The sequence below is a fragment of the Schistocerca americana genome, chromosome 3 (genome assembly GCF_021461395.2).
Source record: "Schistocerca americana isolate TAMUIC-IGC-003095 chromosome 3, iqSchAmer2.1, whole genome shotgun sequence".
NCBI classification, from domain to species: Eukaryota; Metazoa; Arthropoda; class Insecta; order Orthoptera; family Acrididae; genus Schistocerca; species Schistocerca americana.
Window position 1 is genome coordinate 540131953 of NC_060121.1, and position 14341 is coordinate 540146293.

General features: G+C 45.2%; 1 protein-coding gene across 1 annotated transcript in view; it reads left to right on the forward strand.

Moving 5' to 3' along the window:
- Positions 1-4144: 4144 nt before the first annotated feature.
- The window catches only part of LOC124607407, a 103762-nt gene continuing 93565 nt past the window's right edge, over positions 4145-14341 (forward strand). Inside the window, exon 1 of the mRNA XM_047139732.1 lies at positions 4145-4256. The gene's annotated coding sequence lies outside the window, so the exon portion shown is untranslated. The remainder of the gene's footprint in view (positions 4257-14341) is intronic.

Genomic DNA, 14341 nt, shown 5'->3' on the forward strand with positions numbered 1-14341 from the left:
GCCATCAACAAGTTTCAACGAAACATCATCGATATGGGCTTTCGGAGCCGAAGGCCCACTCGTGTACCCTTGATGACTACACGACACAAAGCGTTACACTTTGCCTGGGCCCGTCAGTACCGACATTGGACTGTTGATGACTGGAAACATGTTGCTTGGTCGGACGAGTCTCGTTTGAAACTATATCGAGAGATGGACGTGTACGGGTATGGAAACAACGTCGTGAATCTATGGACCCTGCATGTCAGCAGGGAACTGTTCAAGCAGGTGAAGGCTCTGTAATGGTGTGGGGCGTGTGCAGCTGGAGTGGTACCGGACACCTGATACGTCTAATGCGAATCTAATAGGTGACACGTACGTAAGCATCCTGTGTGATCACCTGCATCCATGCATTCCGACGGAGTTGATAATTCAAGCTGGACAATGCGACACCTCACACGTCCAGAATTGCTACAGATTGACTCCAGGAGCACTCTTATGAGTTTAAACACTTCTGCTGGCCACCAAACTCCCAGACATGAACATTATTGAGCATATCTGGGTTGCATTGCAACGGGCTGTTCAGAAGAGATCTCCATCCCCTCGCATTCTTACCGATTTATGGACACCCCTGCAGGATTCATGATATCAGTTCTCTCCAGCACTACTTCAGACGTTAGTCGAGTCCATGCCACGTCGTGTAGCGACGCTTCTGCCTGTTCGTGGGGCCATACACGATACTGGGCAGGTGTATCAGTTCCTTTGAGTCTTCAGTGTAAACAGTCGTTGTCTCCTTGCTCTATTTGCGAGTGGAACAGGAAAGGAAATGACCAGTAATGGTACGGGATGCCCTCCAACACTAGCCGTACTTTGGATTGCGGAGTATGTATGTAGATGTGGAAGTAGAAATAAAATGCACATGTTATAGGTTTTAGGCCTAATATAGAAAGAAAAATTAGTGTACTTTGTGTGACGTTTTACAGAAATAAATCGAGACTCCCCCCTCCCTTCTCCCTAGAAGAGGACACTTAGGTTTCGAAACATATTTGGGTAAATACAGGGTGGCGCAGGGAAACGGGAAATTTCGAAATAACATTTCCATGAATAAATTCATAAAACTAGTAATTTATTAACGTAAGTGAATGTATTCAGTATGCCATTATGTCTTTACAATCAAAATGTCCAAAAGTGGCTTTTTACTTTTTAAAGATGACATCGGAAAGATGCGCTCCCATTCGCCGTTCACACTCTAACAGCCTGTTATGAAAACTCAGGAATGCGCGGTGTAGCAAGTCTTGGGGAATGGCAGTGATTTCGTTTTCAGTTCATGGATTGTTGCAGGACGTGTACGGTACACCTTGCCTTTAAGATATCCCAACAGGAAGAAGTCGCATACACTAAGATCAGGGGATCTCGCAGGCCATGCAATGTCACCGTTACGTGAAATAATGCGTCTTCCAAACAACTGACGAACTGCTGCTATCGATTGTCGAGCAGTGTGTGACGTGGCTCCGTCCTGCTGAAACCACGTGTTTTGGACATTAAGATTAAGCTCGTACAGTCTCGGTGTAATGAATGTTTGAAGCATTTCAACATATCGAGCGGATGTTAATGTCACTGCACTACCATCCTCACGTTCAAAAAAATAAGGGCCGATAACACCATGACATGATACAGCACACCATATTGTGACTTTGGCGCTATGTAGTGGTCGCTGGTGAAACTCACAAGGATTGTCCTGTGCCCAATAACGAAAATTCTGTTTGTTCACGAATCCGTTCAGGTGGAAATGGGCTTCGTCTGATATTCATAAGTTACCAAGGAAATTCGCGTCCTCGTTGATTTTAGCCAATATCTGGCTACTAAACTCCATACGTGACATGGGTCTCGTTCATGTAAGTGTTGCACAATCTGCAACTTATAGGGATAGAAGTCTAATTCGTGCAGTATTCTTTGTAAGCTTCGTCGCTTAATCCCTAGCGAAGATGCATGCTGTCGAACGGAGCGGCGAGGACTTTTCTCGATTGCAGCTCTAGCAGCTGCAATGTTCTCTGGGGTACGTACCGTTGGAATGCCACCTGGAGGTTTCTTTTTCAAGGCAGACCCTGTTTCTTCAAAATTACGCACCCACGTTGTAATCGCATGCGCAGTTGGGACACGTCCATGACGTCCAAGCTGGTAATGCTGTCGAAATGTTCCACCATTTTTGTAAAACGCTCTCACAGCTACTGCACGTTCCGCACCAGTCCAATTCTCCATGATTACTAAATGGTAGACTTGGCCACTGTTTCTATGTTTCGATACAGTGTATCGATACGTGGAACTGTTTCAGTGTTTCGGAACGGCTGTGGTTCACTGTTTCGAAACAGTGGTGTTTCATTCCGCCCCTGTCTCGGATATCCGGACCAGATTCGATCTCGAGCCAGACACAGAAACTGTATCGTTGTTTCAAAATAAAGCTGTTTCAGTCCACCTGTGCTTGGAACGGACTGATTGTATCGAAACAGTGATGTTTCATTCCGCTCTGTGTCGGACGAGATTCGGGCTCGCCACAGGTACTGAAACACAACATACCACTTCGTGAAACACTTTCAAGAGTGTCGAAATCGTTTTGACAAGCAGTAGCATGAAGCTTAAGATATCCGAAAATAAAGCTTCGTTTCTAGATGACTGTCCTATTCCGAAATGGCGTAACATTTACTTTATAAACATTAACCAAACAATATTCACATTCAAAATAATAAATATGTGAATATCATTCAGTTAAATTACACTTTTTTTTATAACATACGTTTCTCTGTTCAAGTACAGTAATCATATTAAGAAACGCAAGTAAGCCTAGAACATTTTGAATAAAAAAAGGCGTAGAGTGACAGTTATTATACATATACATAAATTTAATGTAGGTATAATTGCAAGCAATCTGTTTGACATATCAGTGATAGTGTAATGGTGAACGGGAAGGGCTGGGAAGCATGGTGAATTTATAGTTACGGTTCGGAACACCTTGAAAGACAAAAATTTTTCTGTTATATTTTGTTATTTATTCGAATTATTTGGCATTATTTGTGAGTCTATAGTCAAATGGCTCTGAGCACTATGGGACTTAACATCTATGGTCATCAGTCCCCTACAACTTAGAACTACTTAAACCTAACTAACCTAAGGACATCACACAACACCCAGCCATCACGAGGCAGAGAAAATCCCTGACCCCGCCGGGAATCGAACCCGGGAACCCGGGCGTGGGAAGCGAGAACGCTACCGCACGACCACGAGATGCGGGCAGTCTATAGTCACTGTGCCTATTATCCACAATGATTCCCTTTGTGTGCATGGGAATTAGCAGGATGGGTATATTCCCATACTAGCGGAATGTGGGAATTCCAGTACCATATCCGTTGTTTCTGCAGTTCGTTCCCACCTCCAGTTCCGTTCGTGGTGGTTCTTCTGTCTTCAGCTATGGCTGTCCTCAGCCAACTGAAAAGTATGAAAGTCACACGACACGAAAGCAGCGCATTTGCTGCATGAAATACGAAACTGCCAAGACGCCTAAGTGATAGTTTCATACTTTCTGCGATATGATTAGCGCTCTCGCACCTCATTTGTGTTTATATGGACATACCTATACAGTAGACATTCAAGATGATAAAATGTCTAGGTTTATTAGATTACAAAACACAAACTGTTTCACTGTTTCGAAACAGCGTATCGAAACATTACATTGTACTGTTTCATTTGTTTCGAAACAGTTACGTGTTTCAGTTTGCCCATCTCTACTAAATGGCAATGCGTTCACATCAATTGTGCAAAGTTTCGATCATCTGTCGGCGCTACAGTGGTGCCAACTGTAACGTTCAAAATTTCCCGTTCCCCTGCGCCACCCTGTATAAATAATATATTATGTATTTTGCAGAAGGAGGAGTTTAAGAATCTAGATTTTATATTTTTGGTTGAATTGGCAGTGGTTTTGGTGCACGGAGAGCCAAAACTCAGTATCCTGCAAGTGGGCGGGCCAGAGTTTCGCCCCGGAAGGAAGCAGAAAAGGAAATCTCGAAGCGGACGTGTGGACGGGTCGTCGTGTGCGAGATGGGAGGGGCCAGCAGAGAAAATCGGCACGACGTCGGTGGCGGCTGCAGCAGAGCCGGCCAGTGCGGCGTGGGACGTGGGCCCGGGTCGAGGCGAGGCACTTCCCGCGGGAAAACCACTCACTGCTGCGTGCGTGCGTGCGCGAGGGCCGCTGCTGCTCGACGGCTCCTGCAGCCACCGTTTTGCAGGTCAGGCCCGTCTCAATCTTTACCCACACTCCAAGTGCGAATATCTTGTTACACTTGACCGTTCCCGTTATGAACAACATCTGAAGATACGCATTGCTGTAACCAGGCACATTTACGAATTTGAGCTGTCCGCTGCGTGTTACAAGTGTATTTATGCCGATTATTTTTGCACGGCTGCATTATATGTACGACTTTTGGCTAACCTGTGGCAGTATCTTTCAGTGGTTACGATCTACTTTCCGATTCGCATTCGTATCATATATTATACACTGTGTACATTGTGTACCTGATCGTGCACTTTTGTTTGGCCCCTATGTGATTGGTGGAAGTCATCTGTCTTTTTTCCGCTCCTGTATATTTACGGTCGGTGCTAACATTAGCTGCGTAACAGTTTTGTGCGCCTAACAATAAGCACCTGTTGTGAATATAGTGTTGATCCTCGTGTGGTGTTGTGCGTAGTGATCGTTAATGAATACAGAAGTGAGAGAAGAGACTGTACTTGGTCCTTGTAGCGACTCGCCATCAACTGTAGTGTCTCTTCTGCGACGCAGTAACAATTGCCATATTAAAAGCCCGCCCGGCTAGCCGCGCGGTCTAACGCGCTGCTTCCCGAGCGGGAAGGCGTGCCGGTCCTCGATACGGATCCGCCCGGCAGATTTGTGTGGAGGTCCGGTGTGCCGGCCAGCCTGTGGATGGTTTTTAAGGCGGTTTTTTATCTGCTTCGGCGAATGCGGGCTGTTTCCGCTTATTCCGCCTCACTTACACTATGTCGGGGATTGCTGCGCAAACAGTCTCCACGTACGCGTACTCCATAATTACTCTACCACGCGAACATTTGGGGTTACACTCGTCTGGTGTGACACGTTCCCGGCGGGGGTGGTTCCGTGTGGGGCGGCGGTGGGATGGGTCGACTGCTGTGACCTGTTGTGGGATTGTGGACCACAGTGGGCTACGGCGGGATGAAGCCTCTCCGTCCTTTCTATGTTCCCTGTTCAATACGCAATACACAATTGACCTATTACAGGTTCATTCCTTTTATAAACTGTAAGCTGACTGCTGTGGGAGGACACGGGGCTTTTCCCAGGAGCCAATGTGTTACGAGCCGGCAGCAGGCTTCCGCTCTCAGCATTATCTGCGGAGGGACCAAGTAAAAGTGTACGATCAGTACCTTGGCCGGCCGATGTGGCCGAGCGGTTTTAGGCGCTTCAGTCTGGAACCGAGCGACCGCTGCGGTCGCAGGTTCGAATCCTGCCTCGGGCATGGATGTGTGTGATGTCCTTAGGTTAGTTAGGTTTAAGTAGTTCTACGTTCTAGGGGACTGATGACCTCAGGTGTTAAGTCCCATAGTGCTCAGAGCCATTTCCATTTCCAGTACCTTGCTCGTAACAAGAATAAACTTGAAGTAAACAAACACAAACTCGATGACTGGTCAGCAACCGTAGCATACGTACACCTGCTTTCTTGCTCTCATGGAAAAATTATCTATGATACTGTATTACCATAAATGAAACTTTAAGATATGTTAACGTATTAACATCTACAAACTTTCTTAATCATACTTTATCTAAGTAATTTTTATTTCAAAAATAGTGTATAGTCGCAGTCTCTGTAGTGTTGTGTTCTGATTATCGCGCCCATTGCTACGTAGTGTCAAAATCGCTGACGCTACATCCTGCTCTGTAGTGCAACAAGCGCGTGTAACACCGTTAAAAAGTGGCGAGAAACAGATTGTTCTCAAAGTTTTTCACAAGTTTACAGAAAAAATGGCGTTGAAGTTTTATGAGGACTAAGCTTAAGGCATTCTCGTAGATGGGAGCATAGTTTTATTTGAAGCGTTGTGGCATCGTAATCCGGGAAAGGCCATACATCGCTAATTCAAATCTCTCTTTAGTCCAATTTTTTCGTTGTTTAGAATACCTTCATCTTTTAATTATAAAATTCATCAAATACATGCTAATTAAAACATAATCATCAGTTTGTATGAAATATGCTCGTATTCTTGTTTCTAATGACAATTGCATGCAAAATTCCAGTTTTCAATGCAAATATTTAAATTAATAAAACAAAACAAATCAAATTGTTAGGACAAAATACAAAAAAATTATAGACGTTTTATTTGGAATATGTCCGTTGTTTTACGCCAGACGTGTTATCTCACACGAGCCAGAGGGATAAACGTCGTAGGTCGTAGAAACATGTGAAATAATAATCCTCACGGCATCGGGAACATCATACAGATGCTGCATTTTTACGGTTGTCGTCTTACCATTGCACTATGAACCCAACAGAATTGATCGAGAGTCAAGTTACGGAATTTGTCGCGAGAAATAAGGCTGCCAGACGTATTGGACTTAAAATGTACAAAGCTTTGTCCGGCGTCAGTGACTATTGTACGCTCAAACTAAGTTGACGCTAGGCGCGGTCGCTGATGAGAGCGACTGCAAAGGCATTTCCCATTTACAGCCGCTCGCACCATCCAGCGCGCCGAGTGTCAACTATGTTTACGCGATTAATAATGCTGGCGGGATACAGAACGGACGTCGTAAGAGAAACGAAGAAAGTGTGGCGCTTGGATAGCTTCCTGTATTCTATTGTTGATCGACTTATTGTCAACGTGGCAGATGATCTAAAATTGAAATGTATTTCTCGGATTCGGACATGGAAGGAGTTCAGAATTACAAAGCCGACTGACTGTATGTAGGACCTTGATTGGTTTCAATATTTAACCATACGATGAAATCCGTGCAGCACGTTTTTTAGCCACACATAGCTCTTGCAGGAAAATTACCCTGTGTGTATGTTAGGAATTTTCATTACTCTTGTTTTTAATTACGATACTACGTTAGCTAAGAACGAGAAAATGTTATGCTCTCCGTCTGGTTGCCTAAGAACTGTGCGGTGTTGCTGGTACTTTGCCGAATATTAATCATTGTGTTTAAAAATTAAATTACATCAGAAGCTATATTGTTTCTCTGCTCGCCTCTTTTTGCGTCTTAATTGCAGCTTTCACATAATTGCCGGTTAGGCTGACTGGCCAGTGCTGTTAAGGTTACATGCGCCGGTGAAGTTGTTATCGACGTGTGTGTAGCGCAAGCGTAAATCATATCCCTCGTACTTGATTGTATTCGAGACAGCTTGGCTTCGTCTCCACGTGAGACGAAATCCAATCAGATTCTAGCAAACACAGAAGAATACATGGTGTAATATTTACATCAGGTTTATTCTTACCATGAACACATACAGTACATTCATACTAAATTAACTGGCATAAGTCCACTTGATGATGTACGTATAATCCTCCGAAAAGCGCAGTGAAAAGTCTAACATCCTAAATATCACTCGTTACAGCCATGTACATTTTCGGTTGATATCTGAACTTTCGCAACTCCTTTACGTACTAAAAATTTAATGTATATTCGTGTTCCCTGTACATCTAATACATCTACAGGAATAGGACAAAAATATGGAGACACTGCCAGAGATGCATGCCTGAACATAAACGCAGATGCTCGCAAAGCCCGCAGGTTGCGCTGTTGTATTTGAACACGACCGGTTGCTGTGCAACGCTCTCAATACGCTGCAAGTGTCGGTCGTGGTCAGGGCAATGCTGTGTGTAGCTGTGAGTGCAGTATGTCGAAGTCAAGTGAAGTTGGCCGCGGGCCGGGAAATCTGTTGGTGCTTGTGCAATGAGTGCTTTCGTTGTCACGTATCTAATATTTATATCGCACACAGGGAAAGTGCTGAAACACCATCCGCAGAGTCACAGTGCAGACAAATGTGTGTGTTGAGTGACCGTGGCGGACGGTCATTGAAGAGGACATCTGCAAAAGTCACTGAATGTCGCACTCGCGAACCCTGTCACCACCAAAACACACGAAATCAGTAGGGAAATACAGAGGAAGCTGGGATTCCAAAACCATTCATCAGTGACGGATATACCCGTAACAGGAAAACGTGGTGCCGAAGCCTGGACTATAAAGCAATGGGGGAAGTCATTTCGCCAGATGAGTCTTGTTGCACACTGATCCACCTTCTGGTCGACTTTACGTCCCAAGAGTGAAATTCGACGGAGGATTCGGTTATGGTTTGGGCAACCATATCGTGGTATTCCATGAGTATTCCCGTAGGTACTCCGCAAGGATGCATTAGTGCCAAGGATTATGAGTCCATTTGGGCTGATCAGGCTCATCCCGTAGTACAATATTTGTTCCCCAGTCGTGACGCTGTGTTCCAAGACGACAGGACCCATGTTCACACAGATCGCATCGACCAGAACTGGTTTTGTCAGCACGAGGAGACACTGACGGATCTCACCTGGCCACCACAATCACCAGATCTCAGTATTATTGATCTTTTGTGGTATAGTTGGGAGAGAAGTGTGCGTGATCGCTGTCGACCTTCGTAGTCGTTTCCTGAACTTGCCACTATTTTGCTGGAATAATGGTATAAGATTCCCTTGAAAACCATATAGGACCTGTGTTTATCCATTCCCAGACAACTGGACACTGTATTGAATGCCAACAGGTTTCCTACATCGTATTAAGCACGGTAATGAGTTTTTGGTGTCACCATGTTTTGGTCCACTCTTTGTATATCAGAGATGCTCAGAGAACATAAAATTTGTCTCTTTGGAAGAAAGGGACGTTCTTGAACAAATTAAGAGAATCTATAATCGAGGAAGGCTGGGTGACTATTCTGCTGCCAGATTGCCTCGCGGAAAAATCATGAGAAGAAGGGTGGATAGGGCGTGTACGGAGAAAGATAACTTTTCCCTCGCTCAGTACACGAGTGGAACAGGATAAAAACTGCATCTCACTGTAGAATAGGTTGCAAAGTAAGCAGAGAGATGCAGACTCAGAAGAAACCGTAGACTACGGCTGCTGCCTCTCTCTGTACCTGTTTGTTTATTGTCATTATCATCTGCGTTGAGTACACTACACGCATAATGCTCAAGGGAGTCATCCAAATGTGTTATTAAGCAACTCTTCTCCCTAGAGCACCTGCAGTCTTTGGTCTCCTTCAAATGAACTGAAGCAGGTAATTGTTTACAGACGTCTTAGGAAACGATACCTGCGGTTTTTATCTCTTTACAGCTTAACTTAAGACATAGTACTGTTTTACGACATCAGTGTGTTTACATTACCACCGAGTTTTTTTGATCCAGTGTCGTTAGCCTCTCTAACTCCCATCGGTTTCAGACCATGCCCTAGCTGACGTATTTCGTGCTTTCTAAAATGGTTCAAATGGCTCTGAGCACTATGGGACTTAACAGCTGAGGTCCTCAGTCCCCTATAACTTAGAATTACTTAAACCTAACTATCCTAAGGACATCACAAACATCCATGCCTGAGGCAGGTTTCGAACCTGCGACCGTAGCAGTCGCGCGGTTCCAGACTGAAGCTCCTAGAGCCACTCGGCCACTCCGGCCGGCGTGTGCTTTCTCACTCTCTTCCTGACGAGGAGCAGTGTTATGGATTGAAGTCGGACAACGCTCACAAACAACATTATTGTTGGCAGCACCTAACAAAAACAGTTAGAAAAGGTGACAAAATATTGTCTACGATGAACCCATAAAAATTTCGAGATTACATGGTCTTTTAGTAACTTCTTTAGCCGGTTCCACAATTACAACAAAATTTTGAGCTTCCTTGTTGTTCAGAAACTGCACTGAAAAGCCAAAGAAACTGGTACACCTTCCTAATATCGTGTCGGGCCCCAGCGGGCACGCAGAAGTGCCGCATCACGACGTGACATGGACTCGACTAATGTCAGAAGTAGTGCTGGAGGGAATTCACACCATGAATCCTGCAGGGCTGTCCATAATTCGGTAAGAGTAAGAGGGGGTGGAATCTCTTCTGAACAGCACGCTGCAAGGCATGTCAGATATGCTCAATAATGTTCATGACTGGGGAGTTTCGTGGCCAGCCGAAGTGTATAAACTCATAAGAGTGTTCCTGGAGCCACTCTGTAGACATTTTGGATGTGTGGGGTGTCGCATTGTCCAGCTGGTTCAAATGGTTCAAATGGCTCTGAGCACTATGGGACTTAACATCTATGGTCATCAGTCCCCTAGAACTTGGAACTACTTAAACCTAACTAACCTAAGGACAGCACACAACACCCAGCCATCACGAGGCAGAGATAATCCCTGACCCCGCCGGGAATCGAACCCGGGAACCCGGGTGTGGGAAGCGAGAACGCTACCGCACGACCACGAGATGCGGTGTCCAGCTGGAATGCAGGTGATCACGCAGGATCCTTATATTCGTGTCACCTATTAGAGTCGTATTAGATGTATCAGGTGTCCCGTATCACTGCAACTGCACACGCCGCACATCATTGCAGAGCCTTCACCAGCTTCAACAGTTCCCTGCTGATATGCAGGGTCCGTGGATTCATGACGTTGTCTCCATACCCGTACACCTCCGTCCGCTCGATATAGTTTCAAACGAGACTCGTCCGACCAGGCAACATGTTTCCAGTCATCAACAATGTCGGTACTGATGGGCCCAGGAAAAGTGTAACGCTTTTTGTCGTACAGTCACCAAGGGTACACGAATGGGCCTTCGGCTCCGAAAGCCCATATCGATGATGTTTCGTTGAAACTTGTTGATGGCCCAGCATTGAAATCAGCAGCAATTTGCGGAAGGGTTGTACTTCTGTCATGTTGAACGATTCTCTTCAGTCGTCATTGGTCCCGTTCTTGCAGGACCCTTTTCCGGCCGCAGTGATGTCGGTGAATTCGTGTTTCACCGGATTCCTGATATTCACGGTACACTCGTGAAATGGTCGTACGGGAAAATCCCCACTCCATCGCTACCTCTGAGGTGCTGTGTCCCATCGCTCGTGCGCCGACTACAACACCACGTTCAAACGCATTTAAATCTTTATAACCTGCCATTGTAGCAGCAGTAACCGATCTAACAACTGCGCCAGACACTTGTCTTATTTAGGCATTGCGCCGTATTGTGGCAGTTTACATATCCCTATATTTGAATACGCATGCCTATACCAGTTTGTTTGGAGCTTCCGTGTATATAGGGGCTTCCTGATATCTCTCAATTACGAAACGATTGCAAGTTCTGATATTATGAAGTTTCCTTTGTACACTTGAGGGAGACTACAGTGTTGCTGAATATTTACTTAATGTATAAGCTGACCTGAAACGGTGGTTTACTTGTTTTGAAGTGATGCTGCGTACCAGCAGCGGACAATCAAGAGCTCGGAAAATTCTATCAGACAAGACCGTACCATACTAGACTGCAAACCTTAAGGTTCAAATGGCTCTGAGCACTAAGGGATTTAACATCTGAGGTCATCAGTCCCCAAGAACTTAGGACTACTTAAACCTAACTAACCTAAGGACATCACACACATCCATGCCCGAGGCACGATTCGAACCTGCGACCGTAGCGGTCGCGCGGTTCCAGACTGAAGCGCCTAGAACCGCTCGGCCACATCGCTCGGCCCAAACCTTAAGGATGAAGCCCATTTTCGCATAGTAAGATAGGTCGATGAAACTTCGACCACGATCATGTTCAGCAATGCTGAACTTACCCTCATGTGGCGAGAGGTGGAACACATAATCCGCCCAGAACATTGTACAACATGATCGCTTTGATGGTTCAGGTTTTATGATGTGTGGAGGCATAATGTTGCATGGACGTACTGGCCTCGAAGTGTTTGAACACGGTTCTCTATATGCGTCTTTTCAGGGTTGCATTTAGCCCTGACTTCATTTTTGTAATGACAGTGGTGGGAGACCGCATAGAACTGCGCAGGTGGAGTAGTTCTTGGAACGAGACGGTATTCGGCGGATGGAATGGCCTGCCCGTTCCCCGACTTACATCCCATCGAGTACGTACGAGATGGGGAGGCGTGTTGCAGTATGTCCGCGTGCGTCAACGACCATCAATCAGTTTCAACAGCGCTGGTGGTAGAATGGAAAGCCCTACCACAAAAGCACTGCCTACCATTATTGTGGCCAGCTTGGGAGCGCGTTACAGAGCATGCACGGCCGCCGTGGTGATCTCACACACGCTTTGAAGAGCCATTTCCTGTCTTTTGTTAAGTCCATGGGACAATGATAAGTCGCGGTAATCTCAGTGCAATTGTCGTTGAATAAAAATGTCATTTCTGTTCTTATGACCGCAGATTTCACACACCTACCTTCTATACTACGCTCTAGTAGTTCTTTCTAAGTATGGCCAAAGTTTCATCGAGATATTTGACTTGACAGTGACACATCATGAGAAAGCTGCTTTCGTCCTGACGTTTTGCACACCAGTGTAGTTTCCGAAGCCGGTGAGCGTCTGAGAAATGTCGAAAAATCAAGGCAGCTGTTTACTTGCTCCTGTGCTCTGCTGTGACCCTAGATTCTTGCTGCCCTAAGAATACAAAATACTAGTGAGTAATTGCAATTATTGAATTTGTAATGTACAGGTTGAAGCGCGCGACGGTCTCTGGATCATGTGATGCCATAATGAGAGCAGCGGGCATAAATTATTATGGATTAGCTCATTCCACAATATCTGTTCCTGAAGAGCCGTCCGTTCTCGAGGCTTAATATTCTTTCCTCTACACACACACACATACACACACACACACAATATATATATATATATATATATATATATATATATATATATATATATATATATATATTTCGTTCTTTGATTTATCGTAGTAACACTCAAGACCGATGCTGCACGCTTAGAACTGCTATGTATATAGTAGTTGTAAGCGTGCAGCATCGGTCTTGAGTGGCGTGCTTGCCCGGCGGGTACTACGATAAATCAAAGAACGAAAGCACTAGACTGCTATTACGCCGTAAAGAAGAACAATGTTGGACAGCAATTAGATGCTCTATATGTATTCTTTACGACTTATCAGTGTGGCAGATTTTTGCTTATTTTAATTATGCTATTACAGGCTGTTGCTATACTTTGCATACATACATACAGTGGGGGTCAAAAAAGATATGCATCGTGCCTGAAACATGTTTGGCGGCATAGATTCATCGGTAAATGATAGACTAATATCGTTACTGCTCCATGCACAGAAAATGCTGTCACTTTAACAGTGCACGTATAGTCCAGAATGAGATTTTCACTCTGCAGCGGAGTGATATGAAACTTCCTGGCAGATTAAAACTGTGTGCCCGACCGAGACTCGAACTCGGGACCTTTGCCTTTCGCGGGCAAGTGCTCTACCAACTGAGCTACCGAAGCACGACTCACGCCCGGTACCCACAGCTTTACTTCTGCCAGTATCTCGTCTCCTACCTTCCAAACTTTGCAGAAGTTCTCCTGCGAAAGGCAAAGGTCCCGAGTTCGAGTCTCGGTCGGGCACACAGTTTTAATCTGCCAGGAAGTTTCACGTATAGTCCGTTAATGCCACTGTTGGCATTCATCTTCTTTACACCAGTGCCACAAGGCAACATTCTAATACAACGTTATTGTTCATGGATTTATTGAGACAGTGTTTCGGCAATGGCTGTTCTAGAGCTGCAATACCAAACAATGTTTGAACGGAGAAAATAGCTCGATCACGCAAGAAATCCAAGTTGTGAGTACCAGGCTTATAATACTCGGCTCGAGTCACATACTGAAGTGGTTCGACGTAACGCTACAGAAAGCTTCTGTATTTCGCTACAGTTACTTTCTTGCAACTGTACATAGCTCTGAAATTGTATTTTTTTTTTTTTCGTGTGTTATATGTACTGGCCGTTGTAACCAAGTGACTGATGTGGTAACAATTCGCAGTGATAAGATACGCTGGAAGCATACGTAAAAAGCAAAGTTCCGCATTCTGGCCCATCTGTGCCAATCGGGACCTACCGACCGCCGTGTCATCCTCTGCCAATGGCGTCATTCTGATACGGTATGGTGGGGCACGTGTGCAGCACACCGCTCTCCCAGCCGTTGCCGGCTTTCTTGACCTTGGATCTGCTGCTTCTCACTCAGCGAGTTACTCAGTTAACCACACTAGGCTGAGTGCCAAAATGGTTCAAATGGCTCTGAGCACTATGGGACTTAACATCTGAGGTCATCAGTCCCCTACACTTAGAACTACTTAAACCTAAC